Source organism: Notechis scutatus, chromosome 2 (assembly GCF_049901735.1).
Source record: "Notechis scutatus isolate UNSWTSFEM ecotype Mainland chromosome 2, rNotScu1.2, whole genome shotgun sequence".
NCBI classification, from domain to species: Eukaryota; Metazoa; Chordata; class Lepidosauria; order Squamata; family Elapidae; genus Notechis; species Notechis scutatus.
The window spans coordinates 62,700,099-62,716,344 of NC_142010.1; the positions used below are offsets into that span (position 1 = coordinate 62,700,099).

General features: G+C 38.0%; 1 long non-coding RNA gene across 1 annotated transcript; it reads left to right on the forward strand.

Moving 5' to 3' along the window:
• Positions 1 to 1,832: 1,832 nt before the first annotated feature.
• LOC148132041 (uncharacterized) lies at positions 1,833 to 16,020 on the forward strand. Its single transcript, XR_015747278.1, has 2 exons — positions 1,833 to 2,016; positions 15,532 to 16,020. It is a non-coding gene; the product is annotated as an uncharacterized LOC148132041 (long non-coding RNA).
• The last annotated feature ends 226 nt before the right edge of the window (positions 16,021 to 16,246 follow it).

Consider the following 16,246-nt stretch of genomic DNA (forward strand, 5'->3'; position numbering starts at 1 on the left):
AAAGGACTTTGTCAATTCTGATTTTACTAATGATTGAAGGGCTCATCCTCAGCTTTCTAGCCTTAGTATGAAGATGGGCCACTGCTATTAAATGCCATGTCTTTATGGTATTATTTTGTCTCTCTCCAACTCAGATTTGAAGCTGGTACAGGCACACCCTTCTTGTCTTTGGGCACTCTTCTCTACCATCATTGTGATTAGGAGACTGATCAGTGGCTTGCTTGTGCAGGCAAAGCCAATGCAGTCACCCTAATTCTTATTACTGTTATTTATAGGATTTATTCATTTGGCAAAATGACTCCTGGTTGCGGTCAGCAATTGTGTGCCTGAAATTGAAGAGTTGGTTGGAAAATACCTGAACCTTCACAGATGAGTTTATTGGAAGTCATGTCCAGAAGTTATTTGTTTCATGAAAATTCCACAAAATTCCTATTTTTTAAAAAAAAGTTTTTAATAACTCAGATGACATTATTAACAGTCTTGATTTGATCCTCAGAAGAGCAAACAGCTACATTTGGAAGAAGATTCTTTTTCCCTCAACCTAATTCTCAGGGTGCTTTAGTAATTATTTCAAACTCTTTTGGGTTTATTCGAGATGAAAGAGGGCCCTGCTCTGTTCTTCTCCCTTTTCCTGAAAAAAGGAAAAAAGAAAAAAATGACAGGAGTTCCCTCCAAAAAAACAGGAGAACCACACACATTGTCCAGCCAAGCCAAGGGCAAGAACCTCACACATTCATGAGCTTGTTGTTGTGCTCCAACTAAAACTAAGAGAGTTCTGGATATAAATACATTTATTTCAGATTTTCAGGCACTGGTAGTTGATAAGGAATCTGGTATCACAAGCCTATGCCAACCAAAGCCTAAAGATCAAACTCTTGTCATCTGCATATTCTATATAGACTGAAACTGATGGGAGATGAAATCACAGCCGTATTTTTTTTAAAAAAATCAGGACACAACCATGTTCTGGATACTTTCTGATATAAAAACTGATTGAATTACAGCATGATACCCAGCAGGATTGCTGACTTTCCTTCCTTCCTTCCTTCCTTCCTTCCTTCCTTCCTTCCTTCCTTCCTTCCTTCCTTCCTTCCTTCCTTCCTTCCTTCCTTCTTTACTTACTTATTTTTGAACCATTAACAAATTCTATTAGGCAGTTTGATAATATACTTTAGATGCCAAGTGCAAGAAAATCAGGTACTCCAGGCAATTTAAAATACATACAAATGTTTATTGCATACATACACACACACACACACAATCTCTTAGTGGCCATCCAGCTTCTGCTGCATGAACAGCACTTAATTGTAAGTTAAAAATGAGCAATGGTGGGCTTTTTCCTGTTTTCCTCCATTCCATATAAAAGAACATTCAAACTGATGGTGCTATTTTGACAATTTATTCTTTATTTTCCCAGAATGCCAGAGTCTTCAGCACTAATAAAACCAAACACCTAAAGTATGATCCTTGAGATACATTCAGCCAACTGCTGTTGCTATTATAGTTGCCTCTGAAATGCACAATCCCTGCATCTCCAACAAGCCTTGGCACAAGTTGACATGGCATGACTGGATGTTGGCTAGAATTCAACTTGGAAACAACTCTACACACACACACACACACACACACACACACACACACACACACACACTACTTCCTCTTTGGGTTTTTTGAGATTGGGAGAGTTTGGATGTTAAAACAGATTGGAATGGCCTTATATATTTGTTCACATGACACACCCTATAATCTAGCATCATCTCTGTTCTCTTTGCTCCAGTGAATGCTTTATGGCCTACTTGAGCTTTCCTTGTCAACAGTTTCCATAACCTGGAGGTGACTGCTGGAGAAATGAGTCACGTTCTTCTTCCACCCTTCTTCATCCCCACCATCCTTCTCTGTGTCAATTTGCCAAGGGCTTTCTTTGGATAATGAGCTGATGAGCTGGTGGAATGATTCATGGAACTTGTATTAACCAGCTTCTCTTGGCAGCCACCTCAGCTTTCCACTTTCAGAATGGCAGGTTAATATTTGATCGGGCAGTAGAATATGGATTAGGCTTTAACTCTGGGGTTTTAAAGTTATTTATTTGGCTTTTTAAATAAGTGATCCTGAAAAGTTTTTGGACCGCAGGGAGGATTCCTATCAAAGTGGTTTAACCATTTTTCCATGGAAAGAGAATATATGCACCGTCAGTTTGTGCCAGCCAAATCATTGTTACTAGAATGAACATAACAGGCAAATTCGGGCATTTTTCAAGTCTCTTTACCTGCTTGGCACTGATATTTTGTAAAGTCATGGCATTTAACCATTTCACGTGGCCATAGTTTTATTCCTGCTCCAACTCTAGCTTGACTAAGATTCTGCTAGAAATGGGACTGCTCTTGAACATTTACATGAAGAAAGTACAGTCTATCTTTTGAATAAAAAAAATACTTTGGTACTTGTTCAGCAAGAGTCAGCCACTGGGTCAGAGATTAGATACGTTAGTAATTGGGCTATTTCCCATCAAATCTCATGTATCCAAACAGCTTTGCAAATATTTTATTCAGATGAGTGTTTTTTTTTAATGTTGAGAAAGTTCAGGCTGGGGAATCACTTGGTTCCTTACTCATCTCCAAATATTTTTCACCGGCTTTAGATTTCTGATTCTGAATCATGTAGAAATACTATCCACAGAATCATAGATAACAACCACAGCAACAATAGGGGCATTGGAAAAACAATGGATTAAGTTGGTGGGAGCCCTAAAAAGCAAATCCTGACTGCCTGATGAGAATGAATTTGTGAAGGCAACAAAAAAAAATGTATTGCGAAAAAGAGGGAGAGAGAGAGAATGAATTTGTGAAGGCTAAGTGAAGGATCAGCACTTCACATTCAACCCAATATTCATGCATGTTTTTTCGTGATTCATATGGCTGCTTCTGTTTTGTTTTTAAGTGTTGGAGATCACCGTTTCTTTTCTAAAAAAAAACTTCCTGTGGGGAAACCCAAAGGAGCACCTTCGTGGAAAACCTTGTTTTATATTTATTCCAAATTCTCAAAATGGCACATCTAACAAAATGGTTGTGAAATCAACAATTACTTTATTTTTTTCATATCATAGTTTCCATAAGTAATTTATGACTCATTCTCAAAATGTGTGCTTGGAGTATGTATGTATCCAGAATCTGGTTGCATCTTTTCAACTGCTCCAAACAGTAATTATTCAGTTCAAAAGGAGGTTTGTTTTAGTGACATCTAATAACTAGTAAGGGAAGGCCTACATTTGTATGCTCTATCAGTCTTAAAGTCATGCGTCAGACATGAGTTTGAGTTCTCCACAAAGTTAACAATCTTGTATTTTGCAATTCTTAGTAAGCAGATAAAGATGCCCGTAAGACATACTTGAATCCTAACGGTCTGGCACTATCTTTTTCTAGAATGCTTTTCTAACCTAAAAATCTAGCCAATAACTATGAAATTCCTGGTTCTTCATCCAACCACTCCCAGGGCTGACCTTGCTTAGCTTCCATGATTATCCAAAATTATCAAGGTGTCATGAATTGACATTCACAGAGCTTTTGAGTTCTCCAAATTATTTAGGTAGGTAGGTAGGTAAGTAGGTAGGTTAATAGTTTATTAGCACTAATGCTCTCAATCACAAAATGTTTAGCAAGTTTTCAAACAAAGTAGAAGAGGAATGGAAACAGGAACTTTAAAAATGCTGGCACTGAAGCCATCCAATTTGCACTTAGCAGTATTTAAAAGAAGTGCAGACCTTCTAATAAGACCTAAAACAATATTATGATACAGCTAGGGCTCTTCCCAAAGTTTGCCAGGATGACTGAACAAGAAATAAATTGTTTTGTTCAAGTGATAATGTGCACCTGAGTACAAGAAATGTTTGTCTCTATTTATTGTCATCAAGTCACTGTCAACCCTTAGTGACCATATTGATAGGTCTTCTCCAGGATGATCTGGTCCTAACCTGGTACCTCAAATCTTCCAATGATACACTTCTCACTACTGTAACTGATTCTATCCACCTTATAACAGAATAACAGAGTTGGAACCTTAGAGGTCTTCTAGTCCAATTCCCAGCTTGAACAGGAGACCCTACACCATTTCAGATAAAAAGTTGTCTAATGTCTTCTTAAAAACATTCAGTGATGAAGCACTCACAACTTCTGAAGGCAACCAGTTCCACTAGTTAATTGTTCTCACTGTTAGAAAATTTCTCCTTGTGTCTAAGTTGGTTTCTTCTTGATTAGGTTGGTCACCCTTTTTTCTTTCTTTCCACCTTTCCCAGCGTTAGAGTCTTTTATAAGGAGCTAGGTCTTCACAAAATGAATCCAAATAGGTTATTTTGAGCTTAGTCATTTGTGCTTCTATAAGAATTCTGGGTTGATTTATTGATAATCCACCTGTTTTACTTGGCTGTCATGACATTTTCAGGGGTCTTCTCCAACATAAGGTTCAAAAGTGTCAATATTCCTCCAATGCTGCTTCTTCAAAGTCCAATTTTTGCCTCACAGAGATTACCATAGTTTGATGATTCTGATCACATCATTTGAATATCTTTTATAAAACTTCTTGGATGTTCTTCCAAGTGCTAATTTGGGGTATATATCTTAACTATTTGTTGCTTTATTGCTGATGGTTGATTTCGAAAGACAAGAGCTATCCCGATCAGTGAGCTGCTTTCAGTCTGATGAGTCACAAATCGTGCAGATCAAATAGTGTGGGGTGGTGCTTATTTTGTTTGGTGGTAATACCTATTTTTTTCAGGCAGAAAGCAAGTAATCATAAACCATAGGAAGAAACCTGTGATTAGTGTCCCAATGAAGTTAATTAAAGATGCTGCTGCTACAGAACAGGCACTTCTCCAAAGCAAAATACTAGAGGTATATAATTTTGTCAAGCAACAAATATATTGTGTACACACACACACACACACACACACACACACACACACGATGCCTCCACAACATACATTTTGCTAGACAAGGTTATATACCTCCAGTTTTTTATATAGATAGATAGATAGATAGATAGATAGATAGATAGATAGATAGATAGATAGATAGATATAGATATATGGATATAGATTAGATATAGATATGGATTAGATATAAATATAGATATATAGATATAGTGGATATTTATACACACACACATACACACACATACATACACATATATATACTGGGAATGCACTAGGACAATTCTGTATCTCTTGCTCACTCGTAATTAGTAATCAGTACATAGTAATACATTGTTTTCTGCTTATTTCTGACTACTTATGAAGCTTAAGAGAATGCTTTGTATAAACAATGGCTATGGTAAAAAAAAAAAAATCTTTAGTAACTATGAGCACTATACTGTCAAGGTAATTATTAATCCTGGGTATTCATAAAAAAGGATGTGTCAAGCATCAGGTCAAAGCATCATATGAGTGATTGACTTTAACCTTTAGAGACTAGTATCCTTATCTGTACTCATTCTGAGGTTATAATTTTAAAAAACTATCTGCAATCAGGGAAAGTAAGGATTTGCCATGTGTTACTGTAAACAAGAGACAACCACAAGATTGCATAATTCCAAATATCAGCTAAATGTGAATAAAGTTAGCATAATTTTTTTAGCCACGATACATTTTACATGGCTTTTAGACCGTTTAAAATAGTAAGATGATGTATATCAGATATATCTGTCCTGAGCTGATAGAACCTATAGAAGTATTTATTTATTTATTTAGATTTTAATCCCACCTTTATTACTTTATAGGTAAATCAAGGCAGTGGCTATATACTCCTTCCTCCTCTCATTTCCTATATCATTGTTACTGACTGTTGTTACACATATGCCTCTGAACACCAGTATCTCCTCAGAATCTATTTGTCAACCCTGAAGCTGACCTGGCCGAAGTCATCTTGGAGCTTCAGTGCTGCCAAATTGGAGTGAGGGATAAGGAGGGGGAACTAGAGATAGCTGGGGTTGTGTAGTCAAAATAAAGTACTTCCTCTTGGGAACCAAGGACATTCTTGCACCTGGAGGAAGGAGGAGTGACGTCACCAGACCAGCAGATGCTGCCTTGATTGGGCCATGTGACTGATTGTTTGGGATTGAGGGGGAAAACTTAAAAGTTCTTCCCCTTTTAATTAGGGGAAAACCAAGGGGCCTCTCAGAGTTGGTTTTCACCAGATATGTGCCAATGTGATAGTTCCAATAAAGCTATTCTTTGAGGAATTCACCTGCCTCGGAGTTTTTGCTTGCAACTGATCTATTACTTGGAACCCTGACACTGTTCTTCTTATGATAAATGCTGGAAGGAGTTGAACCCTCTGAGAAGGCCTCCTGCCTGAACTCCATGCAGGGGAGGAAGCATCCAGCTTGCCTCCAGCGAAGGTTTGGTTGTATCCCAGGAAAACAGCAAGCACAGGCTGCTTGATTGTTTGCCTATGAAGTGAGGAAACTCATTTGTCCTTGAGCTGGAGGATTTGGACCGGCATAAGAATAAGTGCCATGGAGACCATCCAAGTGGATGAACCAGCTGTGCACTTTTGAGAGCCATCTGCAGAGCAATAATCAAAAGTAAGGCTCTTAACTGCAAAAGCAAGTCTTTGAACATGCGATTCTGCTTTTATATTTTATCGTCCTGTATATTCCCAAGGAAATTTTCTATAGTCAATTAATCTCACTTTACCTTTTGTACCTTTGTCCAGCTGTACAACGTTTATGCTGTTTTATTTTTATTATTGTCTTTTGGGGCAGTTAGTAGTAGTGGGGACACATCATCAAGTTTTACGGTGGGTCATAATTGGGTCTGAGTCATAACTGCATGCATGCTTCACCTTACAGTTAAGATAAGCTACCAAGAAGCGACATAGTAAATCACAAAGTACAGCAGGGAGAGGTGGGGGGGGGGGGAAACAACAGTTGTATAAGCACTCAGTAATTTGAAATAATCTCTTCTTTCAGAAACACATGAGATGAGGGACAAGTAATGATGGAATTATATTTTAACCTATATGATTACTACTTCAGCAGCACCTGGGGGCAAACTAGGGCACATCTGCATGGAAATAAAGTAAGGTACTTCCCCATGAAGCTTTGGTGCTGCTTCAGGATACCCTGTGACCCTATATATCCATTATACACAGAGTTCAAAGTGGGATGTTTTCCAGTCAGTAGAAACTTTTGCTCCGTGGCTCTTGCCTCCACACGTTCATTGGTTACATCTGTGTTGTACTGAGTACTGTGTAGGCAGTGGTGCTGCAGTGTTTCCTCAGACTGCTCAGAAACAATTACTGGTTTAGAAATACAGCACAGGGGTGTATGGGATTAGTTGACCTGAAGAAGCAAAGGGACTTTATCATCGTTTCAAGGCCTCCTGTCATGAGGATACTTGCAGTTAACTCAGCTTCACGGAATCTGAGCAGTGACAGTGACACCCAAGCTCTGTAAAGGACCTTGGAATACTCACCTCTAATGATCTGAGTGCTAGAGCCCACTGCAACTACATAGCCAAAAAGGCATTAAGAGTTGTTAACCTAATCCTACGTAGCTTTTTCTCTGGCAATATCACACTACTAACCAGAGCATACAAAACATTTGCTAGACCAATACTCGAATACAGTTCATCAGTCTGGAACCCTCATTACGTATCTGATATTAGCACAATTGAGAAAGTCCAGAAATATTTCACAAGAAGAGTTCTCCACTCTTCTACTCGTTGTAGAATACCTTATGCCACCAGACTTGAAATTCTAGAACTAGAAAACCTTGAATTATGCCGTCTTCGGTCTGACTTAAGCATGGTATATAAAATCATACATTGCAATGTCCTACCTGTCAATGAATACTTCAGCTTCAACCATAACAACACAAGAGCACACAATAGATACAAACTCAAAGTAAACCGCACCAAACTTGATTGCAGGAAATACGACTTCAGCAATAGAGTAGTCAATGTCTGGAATACTCTACCCGACTCTGTAGTCTCTTCCCCAAACCCCAAAAAACTTTAACCTTAGACTGTCTACCATTGACCTCACCCCTTTCCTAAGAGGTCTGTAGGGGGCGTGCATAAGCGCACCAACGTGCCTACCGTCCCTGTCCTATTGTTTCTCTATTCTTTTATTTTTCTTATATGTACCCATCTCATGTATTCACAACTATGTATACACTTATACTTATTATCTTGTAAACAATTGACAAATCAAATAAATAAATAAAATAAATAAAATAAAAGTGGTGGCATGTCCTGTTTCTCCATTCCTAAAACGTTTATTTCCTCTTTCATGAACAGCCCAAGCAGAGAGCAAATTTGATAGATGATAGGCAGGCAGACAGACAGGCAGACAAAAGAGAGAGACAGACAGACACACAGAAAAATCCAAGTGACACATTGGAAAAATGCATACGTAGAATTTTATTTATGTCTTTTCTTTGTTTCCCAGATTTATTCTGAAGATAATGCTGTTGGCAGTAATGGGAGTGACAGTATGTGAGAGCGCCAGTGTTTTGTGTGTGATTTCAAAAAAAACACCACACACACACACACACACACACACACACACACACACACACAAAACCTCACGCTAAAGCTACATGCCTGAAATATTTATAGTACCAGCTGAAGGACCAATTTGGACCCTTCAAAGTTGTGTGGGAGAGCATTTCCTAGCCAAGTTGCACAAAAGCAATATGCAGCTCTGGCATGGCCTCAAAATGAGCCGTTTGTAAACAATCATAGCATTAAAGAAGCCGTAGAAATTTGTGCAACAGATGGTTGTTTACAGCATGGAGCTTTGAAAGGTTGCCACCTCCCTCCTTTTATGCTTCCTACGTTTACATATTTCTCAGTCTCTTCAATTGGCAGTGGGGGGGGGGAAGAGGGCAGGAAACTCCACTCTAGTTGCTTTGTTTGTTTATATGTGCTCTACCGTAGAAAGTTGTCATCAATTCTGAGCAACCCAACCAAAGGCTATCATTTTGTAAAAGAGCAGAGTGTGATGTTGGTCTTCAGGATATTTTAGTTTTTGTGTAGCTCTTGTTTGAGAGGGAAACACAATGTAATTTTCTAGCCTTTCCGGTACAGAAAATGTTGCAAACTTCCTTTCAACATCTTTCTTTTTGCATTTTTCTGAGGAAATCTTCTAAAAGACTTCTTCAGAAGGATGCAACAAAGTGCAGGCTCTTTTCTTCAAACGAAACAGAAGCTGGAGAAGACGTAGTTGAAAAGATGTTGCTTATTCCCAGAAAATCCATACATAATTAGGCTCCTGAAAGGCAGCTGCAGTTTGCATCAGTGAGGTACTTCCCACTGCAAAGGTAACACTTTTTTCAAGATGTTTTGCATGAGTTGGACTTTGCATCATCAAAACAATATCCTTGCTTGGAAATCTTGCAGTGCTACTCGCCATAATGTAGCATGATTGTGGACCTATGCACACAGTACTGGCATTCTTCTTTCGGCATTAGTATGTGGGCTAAATCTTGTTGAAATGAATTTTGCACAACAGAGCACAGGATCATTGTTCTCTGTACAGCTGGCCCTTCTACCATATACAGAAACATTGAGCAGGCAGGCAGCTGAATACAAGCCAGTAGACAGAAAGTACAATTGCTCCTTGAGTAAATGCACAGTTTGTATGATACGGTCAACTCTGGACTCCAACATCTTCCCTCAGTCCTTAGGAATCTACTACCTGGCAGGTGACTGAAGAATGTAGCTACTTTCATGTATCACCTGTTTAATTTGGTGTGAATGTGTTATGTAAACTCAGCCACATTTATCTATTAATTCTGATGGGATGACTCAGTATAAACCATAATAGAAGGGTCCATATTAATATCCAGAAAGCTCTCTTTTCTATACTTTATTTAATAAAATTTAAATTTTGTGTGTGTCCGTATGTAAAATTTAAAATATTTTATTACTTATTATTTAAATGCTTTCAATCACAATTCTGAAATTAGGATAATATGTAAAAGGCATGACAAAAGTCATGCCCAAAATGGAACACAGTAGCACAGAGTTAAAAGGCTGAGCGAGTTCAATTAAAATTTAAAATCAAAATAACACATGTTTCAAAATTCATTACCTTGGTGTATAATGTAATTTTTCAGTTCCTTTCTGTCGAATACAGATGTGTATCATTGAATTTACAGTAAAAAAAAAGCCTTAATGACCCTAATGAAATCATCACATTTTATATTTCAGTAAGTAAAATCTCTTTTAAATCATGCTCCACACCTGGGCACTTCATGGTCATGCCTATGTATTTTCTTGACAAGATTATGGAAGTGGTTTATAATAGAGTAACAGAGTTGGAAGGGCCCTTGGAGGTCCTCTAGTCCAATTTCCTGCTCAAGCAGAAAACCTTATACCATTTCAAACAAATGGTTGTCCAATCTCTTCTTTAAAGCCTTGGGATTTCCTAACAATCAATTCAAGGTAAGACGTGCCCATATCATTGTTTAAAAATGCCATGACTGTTTCACTGCCATGGACTACTAGGGTCTGCTTGCTCAATCCAGCCGACTAATCCCTCTGCTCTGCTTCTTGTTTCTGGCATCCCAGGAGGGGGGTTTGCTTTAGTTGGAGTAGGGCAGTAGTAACAGCCTCCTGGTTGTTTGCAGTGGTGCATGGCAAACAATTTTTGGAGTGGAGAAAATCATCCCGCAGAGTTACATTGAATCGGATTAGGTTTACTGTTCTTTTGAATATGACATGAGAAGGAGGAAATTTTCCCAATGGTAGGAAAATATCTTTGGGAAAAAAGGATTCTTACTTTCTAAGAAAGGACACCTCGTTTTTCTCTCTCTAATATAAATGATACCGTGGAAGCATTAGGATATGCCTGCCTTCTGGCAGTTCTCTTGTCTGACTTTTCCCTGTTGGAGGCAGCGCCACATCACTCCTTGCCTCATCAGGCAGGGAAGAGATAGAGGATAATCCACAATATGGGGAAAAAATTGGTAGGGGGTAAAAGACTTGTATAAACTCCTGAGGCGTAACACTGAAGGTCCAGCTTGAAGCTGAATAGCCCTGCTGCCATAATAATTGCTACTGGAAGAGGCTGTGGGTTCATTTCTCAGCTTCTTACCCATTGTTTCCAAGTGTCTTTAACGCAAGTGCCCCAATCTGGCATCCCTACATATGCTGGGATTGTAACTCCCAGAATTCCTAGCTAGTCACTTCTCAATGTCCCATTCTTGGCTTTAGTGTCATATAAGAAATTGTTGGGAAGGAATAATTCAGATTGTTAAGTGAACCGATTTCTGCACAAGCACATTTAAAAGAAACTAATTATTTCATCCCATGAAGCTCTTATATACATTGATTTACCTTTTTTAAAAAAATAAATAAATGGAGCATTAGAATAAGATATTTAATTTCCCAAATAGCTACTATGCTGATGGGACACAGGTAATCATCATTAATTCTGAATGGGGAAAAAAAAACCTTTAGAACTTCCAGTATACAACTCCTCCATCCTATTGATTTCAGAAAGACTTGTGTGCTTAAACTATTCTGAATTATACCCAAGAGATATCAAATGTCTCGCTTTAAAGGGCTGAAGGGTCTGAATTTGTTCCAGAACATCAGGCATTAAGAACATTCACTTGGTTGAATTCATTCATTTCCTATTACCAGAGGGATGAAGTTGTAATGATCTTTGACAATAAAAGCAGTAAAATTACTTGTGGTATCAGAAAGACTCATACGTTTATTATCACATAAATTTGAACAGATCATAATCCATTTCATCAGAGGCTAACTGCCACAAAAGTCTTTGTTGTGTTTACTTGCCCATAATGGAAGGTAATGAATGTTCTTTTTAAATCGAATATTGCAGGCCTACTAACTTTCACAGCCTAGTCAAAGGTAATCAAAGCACCCATTCAGTTTTTAATCCTATCTGAAAAATGTGGAGCCAATCTGTGCTTTGTTTCCAGACGTGGTGGTGGATAAATAGTGACACAGAAAGAGAACTTTTTGTGACATCTTCAGCAAATCCTGGCTTGTCTGACTTCAAGCTAGTATGTAGGGAGACTATCTGCCTGACTTTATATAGAGGATGCTCAGAAGGTCAGTCTGATTCCAGGCCAGAGAATTTAGAAAAAAGAAGCCTTGAAGTTGTCCATCCATAGAGAATACCTGCAGTTGCTCTATGACACAATCTCTACTGAGCATAATGTATTTCTATTATTTCACATGCATCTTTCTCTATATACAGTACATTGGCGTATACTGATCTTATGCAGATGTGTTTCCTTTTTCATACTTTTTTCCTGATGATCCTTTCCTCTTTGGGACATCTTATTTGTATCAGAAGATAAGAACTTTCCCTCCTCCTTTCCAGTGATGCCTTTCAGTTTTGGAAGGTGACTGGGAGGGAAGGGAGAAGATTCTTCTACTGGGCCTTCCTGATCTCTTGTCTTCTTCTGTGTTTAATCAACTGGACATGCATCTGGTGAATTGGCATGGAGCCCAGTTCTGGAATTGAACTCTTGATCTCAAGAAATTCACCAAGGGTTTGTTCATTGACATTGTTTATGGTTTGAACTTCGAACATATTTTAAAACCCAATGTGTTCTAGTCACAGGAAGAAAAATTGTTGGTTTTTCTTAGTTTCTCATTTTTACAAATATGTTCACATAAAATATTACATATATTTTGGTTCATGTTTCTGCAAAATATTTTTTTTGCAGCTTTACCTGCAAATGATATTAGATTACAGATTTAGCTTCTTGATTATGGTTTTTATTAAAAAGAAAATTAATATTTGGCTCAGCCATACATTTTGTGCATCACATGTGACTCACACATTTCTGGATGTTCATTCCACTTTGAATATTTAATCCAGTAACTCTTTTTAAAAGCAAATTAATAGTTGCAATTAAAGTACACAAACCTCTAACACTTACAAGCATCAGCATTGTTCTGCTGATGGTGCTAAAAATACAGCATCTTCTTAAAATACCTAAAAATACAATGTTCTCTTGGATATGTAGTGAGTAAAAAGTCTGATATGAAAAACTGCCTTATACTGAATAAGGCTAATGAAGCAAACATATGTTAACAGACTCATTGGGAAATAGCATTACAGAGCTAGTTCTTTTAAATAAAGATGCTACCCTTAAAAGTATCATAATGGTATATTCACTTTCCCTTAAGCACTCTCAAAAAGAGAGAGAAATACATATGTAACTTTATGCCATGCCCTCATAGATGAGGTTTTCTGTGCCTTTTACCCCCTTTTAGAGGAGGAGGAATATGTACCTATTTGCACACAATATGTCCTATATACTGTTTTCAGACTGTTATTTTTCAGGGCAGGATTTTAATGTAATTATCATAGCAGAATTTCTGTTTAAAAGGAAGTGAACAGACTGAAGCATTAGATTTTATGACAGTATTCCATCACTGTACTTGTATGAGCTGTAATTGTCTTAGGAATGTTTAAAATTCCTTGTTGCTTGGAACAGAAATTGTGTATTTAAAAATATTTGCTAGGAATACCTTAAAAGTCCTTGGTATAGCACATCCAGTCAAGGTTTGCACAGAGACATGCAGAGCTAGCTCTTGCCCCAGTCAATTCAGTTTTAAATAATTGCTTCTGTTACAGAGAATCCTCATGGTGCCAGAAATATATGTAATCTGAAATGTGAATGTGTGTTTGTGTGTGCGCAGCAAGGTCCCTGTAAGATGCCTGACAAATCAATGCTGGCTGAAAGTCATGGATGTTATGAAACTGTCTCAGGCCCAATCAGATAAGTATATGCTAACATAACTCAGCCAGTTTATTCAGGATGTTTCCTAGCCTTAACTCAAGGACCTATTTCCTCATGTAAGTAAACAGTGAACAACATGCCAATGTCACTATCAGCCATTAACCATTAGGAACTAGGAAGACAGGAAACAGCAGCCAGGAGTTTAATCCAAATAACTTCCATTCCATAGGCCTTATCGACTTCCCTTAAATGGCTATCCTCTTATTTTTCAAATTTAGCCTTCATCAAACCTAGTTGGGTGCCACCATATTGGTTGAGAATCTTGTATTGAGTAAGGCTATTAATCAACAATTTAATGAAGTACCACAGTTACAAGAAGCCTGTTAGGAATGATAGTCAACTAACAGTTGGGTTGGAAATATATAAACCAGGATAGTAATTTAATACTGTATCTTTAAGAGAATGCTGTAATTGTGATTGGCTGAGGTTTCTCCAACGGCCATAAGATGGAGCCAGAAACCTGGTTTCTTTCTCTTTGCATTTCCTGTTTTGCGGAATTGCCTGATAGTTGTTCTGCTTGGATTGTTGTGAGTCTTGCAACTGTTAGCAAACTCCGTTTACTGAACTCTGTTTATGATACTTGACTTCGTTTTTGGATTATCCCTGGACTGATACTAACTGATTTAACTGTGTATGATTTGGACTGTTCGTTGGACTTTGTTTACCCATTTACTAGAAGTAAAACCTACATTTTACTATTCAGTGTATCTGTATGCTGGTTCTGTGTTATTCAACATCACTCTCACTACGTTTCCCTGAGTGCACTCATTCTCCTAACGGGAAATACCTCAACAAAGCCAATCTCAAATAGAGGATCCCAGAAGAGAAGGTGATCCAGGCTTAAGACTGAGGACTAAACAAGGTTTTATTTGCATGTTGAGGTCAGTGCTCTCCAAAGTGTTCAGAATCAGGACTTCATTTTAAAACAAGATTCGTGACTTTTATGGAATGAAACAGTACCTTAAGCATTTTCATTTGCTTATTAAAATTCCTTAGCCTCCCAAAATGGGAGAGGGGAACAAATTTGGAGCTCATTTTTTTCTGTGCTGCTCCTGAGACCACAAAAGTATGCTGGTACAGTGCATGCAACTCTAAGGCTATGTTTTCTCCACCCTTCATCTAAGTAACAGATATTTGGACTTAGGCCTAATTGCGGTTTGTTCTGTCTTTATATCCTTTTTTTTTTTTGCAATTTGTCTATTTTTAATTCCATCCCAAATAGTTTCCAGGTATCATTAGCCTTTTATTTTGGTCTCTTTTTTAAGGCCAATATCTGATAGCTAGGTTAATATACCCCTACAGGCATATTTACAACATTCCATAAGTTATAATACTGGTCATAGTTTTGTCTCCCCAGTTTGTACACAACTGTAAGAAGTTCAAAAAAAAAGGATTGACTATTGAAGGAAGAGGCTGAACAACAAAGGTGTATGGATTACACTCTATCTGTGAGATCTGACAGAGCTTCACCACATTGCTTTCCCATAGCAAACTACTGTATCTAGTGAAGGCATATCACACCATCTGAATGAGTCAAGTGCAGCCCAGGTTCTCTAGATTGATGGATCTACTAAGTTCTGGGCATGAGCAGAGGCTGCTTTTATTGAATAAAGCCACTGCAATTCACCTGGACAGAATCTGGGTGACATTTTGAAAGGAATTTGAACTAACTACAGCATCGGTGTCAAACTTGTGGTATGACGCTGATGTCACATAATGTATCGCAATGTTTTTTTGCCTTCACAGAGTTGGGGTGTGCATGGCCTGTGTGTGACACATCTGGGCCCCGGGCCACCAGTTTGACACCCATCAGGAATCGAAGTGTAACTTCACTGATCTACACCACCGCTTCTGCAAATCCTTGATGGAACTCTTTCCTACCTAGATATTATATCAGATGTCAGAAAACTCTACTATGGAGATAGAAAAAGATCTTGCTCTTTTATGACCTCAATGATGAAGCAGCTGAACTCATTCAAAGACAAAGAATGCTTACTAAAATATTCCTTATTGGCATGTTTTGTATGGCAAAAGCTACTGAAATATTTTGTCTCCTGTGGCAATTGCAACTTGTTCTCCCCTGTTAATTGTTTACTCAAGTAGGATGCTTACACTCAAAGATTTCTCAAAAGCAAGCATCCTTTTGAAATTCCTAACTGTCTGTTCAGTGGTTACAGAAAATGGATTATTTCCCCACATAAAGAATGTTTACAACATGACCTTTTTCAATCCTCATTGTGGCTTTTAGTTCATTAGCTTGCCATAATTTCTTTTATAGACTTGATTTCAACTGAACCCAGTTTCTGTATACGCCAGTATACAGTACCTAATGATTGACTATTTAGGTAATCATTGTCCACAAGTTGCAGAAATAAAGTCTAATCAGTGACCGGTTGAGGAAGTGACCTTGTCTGATCTGTGATGCAAGAAAGGAAATGACCAAATGAACTAACCTTTTCAC